Source organism: Equus quagga, chromosome 11 (genome assembly GCF_021613505.1).
Source record: "Equus quagga isolate Etosha38 chromosome 11, UCLA_HA_Equagga_1.0, whole genome shotgun sequence".
Lineage (NCBI taxonomy): Eukaryota > Metazoa > Chordata > Mammalia > Perissodactyla > Equidae > Equus > Equus quagga.
The window spans coordinates 85,421,265-85,429,817 of NC_060277.1; positions in this window are offsets into that span (position 1 = coordinate 85,421,265).

The following is an 8,553-nucleotide window of genomic DNA, read 5'->3' on the forward strand; positions in this document are numbered from 1 at the left end:
CTTCAGCATCATCTAAAAACGTGGGTTCCAGGTCTTGACTGGGTCTCCCGCATCAGATTTGTAGTGGAGCTAGGAATCTGCCTTCTTCACGAGTACACCCTCCGTGTCTGAGCACAGCAGTCATCCTGGGATGTCCCTGCTCCACCCTCCTGTTTGGATCCTCTGTTTCCTGGGTGAATGACTTCCCGTTTCTTGGTGAATTCTCTTGTTTATGTGGAGCACATCTTTCAGGAGCTTTTAGAGCAAGGGTGCGCAGGAGGCATATTTTTGAGTCCTTGCATGTCTATAAAATGTCTTTATTCCACCCTCAACAGCTGGTTATTTATCAGGGTATAGAATGCTCAGTTGGAGATACTTTTCCTTCAGGCCGTTGAAGACATCGCTCCACTTCCACTTGTGTTTACTGTTGCTGGAGAGATGCTATCGAGGTTCTCCTTACTCCTCATCCCTTGAATCGGACTTGTTTTTGCTTTCCCGAAGCCCGTGGACTCCTCTTCTTCTCGAGTGTTCTGAAATTTCGCAAAGATGTGCCTTGGTGTGAATCTGTTTTCATCTATTTTGTCAAGTTGACTAGGCCCTTTCTGTCTAGCAGCTCATGTCCTTTAGTTCTAGAGTTACCTTGTTGATCTCTTCCTCTCTATTTTCTGTGTTCACCTTTTTCGAAACTTCTGTTATTTGGATGTTGGATCTCTTAGACTGTCCTCTTTCTTTCTCTCTCTCTCTCTTTTTTTTTTTTGAGGAAGATTAGCCCTGAGCTAACATCTGCTGCCAATCTTCCTCTTTTTTGCTGAAGAAGACTGGCCCTGAGTGAACATCCATGCCCATGTTCCTCTACTTTATACGTGGGACGCCTGCCACAGCATGGCTTGACAAGTGGTGTGTAGGTCCATACCCGGGATCTGAACCAGCAAACCCTGGGCTGCCAAAGCGGAACATGCAAACTTAACCGCTGCACCACCAGGCCAGCCCCACTTTCTCTCTTTTCTTTATTAGACATGTCCCCACACATGCACAGCTCTGCACTATGATCTTGCTGCACCACGGGTACATTTGTTATAATTGATGAACCTGCATTGACACGCCATCCTCACCCAAAGTCCACAGTTTATTAGGGTTCACTCTTGGTGTTGTACATTCTGTAGGTTTGGATAAACACATGATGACATGTATCCCTCATTATAGTATCATACAGAGTAGTGTCATTGCCCTAAAGATCTTCTGTGCTCTGCCTGTTCATCCCTCCATACACATCCCAACCCCTGGCAACCACTGAGCTTTTTACTGACTCCATACTTTTGCCTTTTCCAGAATGTTATATAATTGGAATCATACAGTATGTAGCCTTTTCACATTGGCTTCTTTCACTTAGTAATATGCATTTAAGTCTCCTCCATGTCTTTTCATGGCTTGATAGCTTATTCCTTTTTAGTGCTAAATACTATTCCATTGTCTGGATGTACCACAGTTTATTTATTCATTCACTTACTGAAAGGCGTCTTGGTTGTTTCCAAGTTTTGGCAATTATGAATAAAGCTGCCCTAGACATCCGTATGCAGGTTTTTGTGTGCACATGTTTTCAACTCATATGGATAAACATCCTCTCTTTTAAAAAGTTTGTTTTCACTATTGTTTTTTAAAAATCTCTCTGTCTCATTTTTGCTCTGTTTTTCTAAAAGATTTCCGTAGCTTTGTCCTTGAAGCTTTTTATTGAGTTTTTAATTCCTATTATTATTATTATTATTTTGAGGAAGATTAGCCCTGAGCTAACATCCACTGCCAATCCTCCTCTTTTTGCTGAGGAAGAGTGGCCCTAAGCTAACATCTGTGCCCATTTTCCTCTATTTTATATGTGGGATTCCTGCCACAGCATGGCTTGATAAGCTGTGTATAAGTTTGCACCCGGGATCCGAACCGGTGAACCCCGGGCTGCTGAAGTGGAGCTCACGAACTTAACTGCTATGCCACCTGGCCGGCGCCCCTATTATGTTTTTTAATTTCAGGAAACTTTTTGTTGTTGTTGATTTGCTTCCTGAAAATTCCTTTTCACAGCATCCTGTTCACATTTCATGGGAGCAAAAATTTTCTCTTATGTCTCAGAGGATGCTGTTGTCATTGTTTACCTTCTCAGCTTGCATCCTCTCTGCCCCGAGTTGCTTCTCCTTTGGTTTCTTTTGTCTTTATCTTCCATGTCAGAGGCTTTGTCAGAGGTCAGGTGGACATCCAGGTGACTCTTATGCACCTTAAGGTTTGAGAACTGCTGCCAGAGTGTCTCTTAATCTCTCTGGGGCTTGTGGTTCCAACTGAGATCTCTCAGAGAAAAACATGTGGGTCAGTATTTTTTTCCCAGAAGAACCAGAGCTTTTCTCTCCCAGTTAAAGGCCTGGCACTTTTCCTGAATGAAATGTAATATGGCAGTAGCCTTAGGGGTGGTTTTACCAATCGTTCCGTGCATGCTGCTCTCCCCTAGTGTGTTTATTTGTACCCCTTACATTCCTGCGCCTTTGCCAGTGTGCCTGTCGTTTCTGTTTAGGTTGGAGAGAAGCCTGGCACTGGCCATCAGGAACCTGACGCTGACCTTGGCTGTCCTTACCAGCTGGGCAGACGTAAGTGGAGGCCAATATCCTGGACCCAGAGCAGACATTATAGCCCACTTGTGGAAGCACACAGCAGGCCGGAAAGGCCCCTGTTCAAGGCCAAACCATCTTACATTGTGTTGCTCCTTCAGACAGGAAGGTGCGTGTTTGTGTAGAGGTGCTGAGGATAGGAAAAGGGAAGCCAAGGGCCTGGGGTGTGGAGATGGAGCAGGGAAATCAACTCATGTTCACAAAGGCCCACATTTTCTTTCCTCAAAAAGAGGTATTTTTATTTCAACCATATATAAGATTATATATCTTTGTGTGTGTTCGATTAATCTCTGTTGGGTCGTTCAAGAAGTTTTTACAGACTTTCTATCATGTGTCTGAGAACGGCATGGGTGTGCAATATAAATAAGTGTGATTTCACATAGAGAAGGAGGAATTACAATAATAATAATAACAGTTTCCAAGTATTAGCTCCTTCCCATCTGTTAAGCCCTTTACATATATCTTCTCTTTTAAGTCTCAGAGCACCTTAAGAGGTAAGTTTTATTATGATTCTTCTTTTTTTTATAAATTAGAAGATAGTGATTTGGACAGTTAAGCAATTTTCCCAATGTCACACAGCTTCAGTGTGACCCAGGTAATAAGATTCAGAGCCAGGATGCAAGCCCAGGCCTGTTGACGACTCTGTGGCCCAAAATCTTGACCCTTATACCACATGGCCTACTCTGTGCTTATTCACTCACTTTTGAATGAAGCTTCTGGAAGGACCCTATTATTTTTTCTTTTTTTCCAGTTTTTTTTTTTTTTATTGAGTTATTCATAGGTTACAATCTTGTGAAATTTCAATTGTACGTTAATGTTTGTCAGTCATGTTGTAGGTGCACCACTTCACCCTTTGTGCCCACCCCCCACCCCACCTTTCCCCTGGTATCCACTAAACTGTTCTTGGTCCATAGTTTTAAATTCCTCACATGAGTGGAGTCATACACAGATGATCCTTCTCTAGCTGGCTTATTTCAGTTAACATAATTCTCTCAAGGTCCATCCATGTTATTGCAAATGGAATGATTTTGTTCTGTTTTGCAGCTGAGTAGTATTCCATTGTATATATGTACCACATCTTCTTTATCCATTCGTCTGTTGATGGGCACTTAGGTTGCTTCCACGTCTTGGCTATTGTAAACAGTGCTGCAATAAACATTGGGGTGCACAGGACTTTTGGGATTGCTGACTTCAGGCTCTTTGGATAGATACCCAGTAGTGGGATGGCTGGATCGTATGGTAGTTCTATTTTTAGTTTTTTGAGGAATCTCCATACTGTTTTCCATAGTGGCTGCACCAGTTTGCATTCCCACCAGCAGTGTATGAGGGTTCCTTTTTCTCCGCAACCTCTCCAACATTTGTTGCTATTAGTTTTAGATATTTTTGTCATTCTAACGGGTGTAAGGTGATATCTTAGTGTAGTTTTGATTTGCATTTCCCTGATGATCAGCGATGATGAGCATCTTTTCATGTGCCTATTGGCCATCAGTATATCTTCTTTGGAGAAATGTCTGTTCATGTCTCCAGCCCATTTTTTGATTGGGTTGTTTGATGTTTTGTGATTGAGTTGCGAGAGTTCTTTATATATTAAGGATATTAAGCCTTTGTCAGATATATGACTCGCAAATATTTTTTCCCAGTTAGTGGGTTGTTTTTTTTGTTTCAATCCTGTTTTCATTTGCCTTGAAGAAGCTCTTTAATCTGATGAAGTCCCATTTGTTTATTCTTTCTATTGTTTCCCTTCTCTGAGAAGGCATGGTGTCCGAAAAGATCCTTTTAATACTGATGTCAAAGAGTGTACTGCCTACGTTTTCTTCCAGAAGCCTTATGGTTTCAGGTCTCACCTTTAGGTCTTTAATCCATTTTGAGTTTATTTTGGTGAATGGTGAAAAAGAATGGTCAATTTTCATTCTTTTACATGTGGCTTTCCAGTTTTCCCAGCACCATTTGTTGAAAAGACTTTCTTTTCTCCATTGTATGCCCTCAGCTCCTTTGTCAGAGATAAGCTGTCCATAGATGTGTGGTTTTATTTCTGGGCTTTCAATTTTGTTCCATTGATCTGTGCACCTGTTTTTGTACCAGTACCATGCTGTTTTGATTACTGTAGCTTTGTAGTATATTTTGAAGTCAGGGATTGTGATGCCTCCCGTTTTGTTCTTTTTTCTCAGGATTGCTTTAGCAATTCGGGGTCTTTTGTTGCCCCATATGAATTTTAGGATTCTTTGTTCTAATTCTGTAAAGAATGTCATTGGGATTCTGATTGGGATGGCGTTGAATCTGTAGATTGCTTTAGGTAGAATGGACATTTTAACTATGTTTATTCTTCCAATCCAATGTACATGGAATGTCTTTCCATCTCCTTATGTCGTCATCCAGTTCTCTCAGAAAGGCCTTGTAATTTTCATTATATAGGTCCTTCACTTCCTTAGCTAAATTTACCCCAAGGTATTTTATTCTTTTTGTTGCGATTGTGAATGGTATTGTATTCTTGAGTTCTTTTTCTGTTGGTTCATTACTGGAGTATAGAAATGCTACTGATTTATGCAAATTGATTTTATACCCTGCAACTTTGCTGTAGTTGTTGATTACTTCTAACAGTTTTCCAATGGATTCTTTGGGGTTTTCTATATATAAGATCATGTCGTCTGCAAACAGCGAGAGTTTCACTTCTTCCCTCCCTATTTGGATTCCTTTTATTCCTTTTTCTTGCCTGATTGCTCTGGCCAGGACCTCCAGTACTATGTTAAATAAGAGTGGTGATAGAGGGCATCCTTGTCTCATTCCTGTTTTCAGGGGGATGGGGTTCAGTTTTTGCCCATTGAGTATGATGTTGGCTATGGGTTTGTCGTATATGGCCTTTATTATGTTGAGGTAGTTTCCTTCTATGCCCATTTTGTTCAGAGTTTTTATCATAAATGGCTGTTGGATCTTGTCAAATGCCTTCTCTGCATCTATTGAGATGATCATGTGGTTTTTATTCCTCAGTTTGTTGATGTGGTGTATCACATTGATTGATTTGCGGATGTTGAACCATCCCTGTGTGGAAGGACCCTATTATTAATGGAGACCCAAAAGCACCCAGATTTGGACACACTAACCATCCTGTTAGAACCCCATGTATCAGTTGGCTGTCATCAGAGTGTTGCTGTGTGACAAACCCCTCCTAGCTGTGCTAGGCTGGGCTGGGTTGAATGGGGCTACTGTAAGCTGCACATCTCTGTAGGCTTGGCTCCTTGCTCAGGTACTTTCCATGTGAGTTAATTCTGAGACTCAGCTTGAAGGGCAGCAGCTCTCTGGGGGGAAAGCTCCTTTGATAGCAATGGCAGAAAGGCAAGAGGGCATACCTGACTGCACAAACACATTTCGTACCCCTGTTTGTGTCATGTCTGCTACCATCCCATTGTCCAAAGTAAGTCACTTGGTCCAGTCCGAGGTCAAGGGGCAGGACTGCAAAGTCATAGGGCAAAGAGCATAGATATGCAGTGGTGGTGGTAAAGAACTGATGCTAATAATTCAGTGTACCATGTCTGCCCAAACATAGCATCTGCCTGCACAGCGTGCCTGTAAATTAACATATGTATGTGTGCACATGCAGCTTATGGAGTTACTATTATGAAACTTATCAAAGAATTATATGTACGTTGTAAAAATATAGAGTTTGTAGTCTAATGGGAAAGGCAGACAATAAAAAAGATGAAAACACTATGAAAAGGAATGTTAGAATTTACGTAATTGACTCTGGGCCTAAAGAATGTGGACACATTATAATTCTTTCAGGACAGATTCAGCATCTTTCTACAGTTTTTTTTTTAAAGATTTTTATTTTTCCCTTTTTCTCCCCAAAGCCCCCCGGTACATAGTTGTGTATTCTTCGTTGTGGGTTCTTCTAGTTGTGGCATGTGGGACGCTGCCTCAGCGTGGTCCAATGAGCAGTGCCATGTCCGCGCCCAGGATTCGAACTAATGAAACACTGGGCCGCCTGCAGCGGAGCGCGCGAACTTAACCACTCAGCCACGGGGCCAGCCCCTACAGTTTTTTTTTTTTTTTTTAAGAAAAAGATGGTCCCTTGCCCCTGGTTTCTTTAGCTCATGGAATTTGAAGTCATGGTCTTGTCCAGTGTGACGATGTTGAGAGCTGGAGGCCGTTGGCTTTATGTGGATCTGTGTGATTTGAGAATTCCTTCTCAGAAAAGATGGGGAACTCACACAAATGAGAATATTAGTTCTGTTAGGGCGCTGTGAATATGGGTGTGGCATTCTTCCTTCATATATGCTTAAATGTTGTCAAAATGTTGTCAGCTTTCCTAGGCCTCAGCATCTGATGGGGACCTTCAGGTCAGTTCAAACCCTAGGAAAACAGTCTCAGGCACTGCATCTCTCTCCACCTGCAGTGGATTCCCTCCGACTCCTGGCAACTTCTAGAATAGTTAACCTTGGTGGCCTTGGGTTTCTTTCCCCTGACCTTGGTTGTTCCTGGTTCTTCTCCCTACTCGCCACCTTGTGAATTTTTTGGGAATTGCATCTTCCACTGTGAGCCCTGCTGACTCACCCCTGCTGCTCTTCCTGGGAGTGAGAGTAGGCGAGTAGAAGAGGTTTCTCCCCACTAGAGTGACGCTCACAACAAGGTGACCTTGCTCTTTCAGTTTTCCTATAGTCCCTGCTTTTGGGACCATATCCCCAGGGGCAAGCTGACAGGCATTTGAATGGCCCTGACGGCATCACACCTGAAGGGCCTTCTCCACCTGAGACCTTGAACCAGCATCCCAGGGTGGGATACAGGCCCCTGACTTTCTTTAGCTTCACCCCTCCAGTCCACCAGAGGTTCCTTTTTTCTTTTTAAATTATAAAAGTAATACAAGCTTACTTAGAGCATACAGTCCAGTGGAGGAGTCAGATTTTTAAAAGTTAACAAATAAAGACAATATTTACATATAATGATGAGTGCTATGTGATGGAGAGTCATGGTGATGGGGGCAGGAACCATCATGAAGTAGGCTGGTAAAGGCAGGCTTGCCTGAGCAAGAGAAATTTCAAATGGAAACCTGAAAGATGAGAAAGATCCAGTCATTAAAAGAGGGAAGAAGAGCATGTGCAAAGGCCCTGAGGTGGGAAAGAGCTTGTTAAATTGAAAGTAACTGAGTGTAGCTAGGTTGGAGTGAGCTGGAGGGGAGTGGTCAGAGTGGGATTGGAAAGGGCAGCAGGCACAGATAACACAGGGTCCTGGAGTAAGCATGGTAAGGATTCTGATTTTTTCTGAGTCCAGTGGGAAGATAAAGAAGGATTCTTAAGCAGGGACGTGATGAAGTCCAATTTATATTTTATATTTCTATTTAAGAAGGTCATCATTGTTTCTGCGTAGAGAATGCATTGAAGTGAACAGGGAGGGAAGCTGAGAGACCAATTGGGAGCCTGGCGCAGGAAACCGAGTGAGAAGTAACAGTAGCCTAGACTTGGGTGGTGGCAATAGAGATGGAAGGATCTAGCCCCACGCTGTTCAATGTGGTAGCCACTACTCACATGTGGCTCCTGAGCTCTTGAAAGGTATGAGTGTAAAATCCACACCAGATTTTGAAGACTTATACAAAAAATAAATGTAGAATATCTCATTAATAATTTATCTTGACAGCAAATTGAAATGATACTATTTTGGATATTTCATGTTAAATAATATATAATATAAAAAATTTCACCTGCTTTTTACTTTTAGAAAAATGTGGCTCATATAAGATTTAAATTACATCTGTGGCTTGCATCTGTGGCTCACTTTATGTTTTTATTGGACAATGCTGATATAGACAAAAGTTACTGAATTAAAAAGTACTTTTATAGTAAATTTAGAGGGGACACATTGGAAATTTTTAGCTAGGTATAAATTTCTTTTTCTGGTCCACAGAAAATCTTTATTTGATATAAGAAAACAATACACTTAG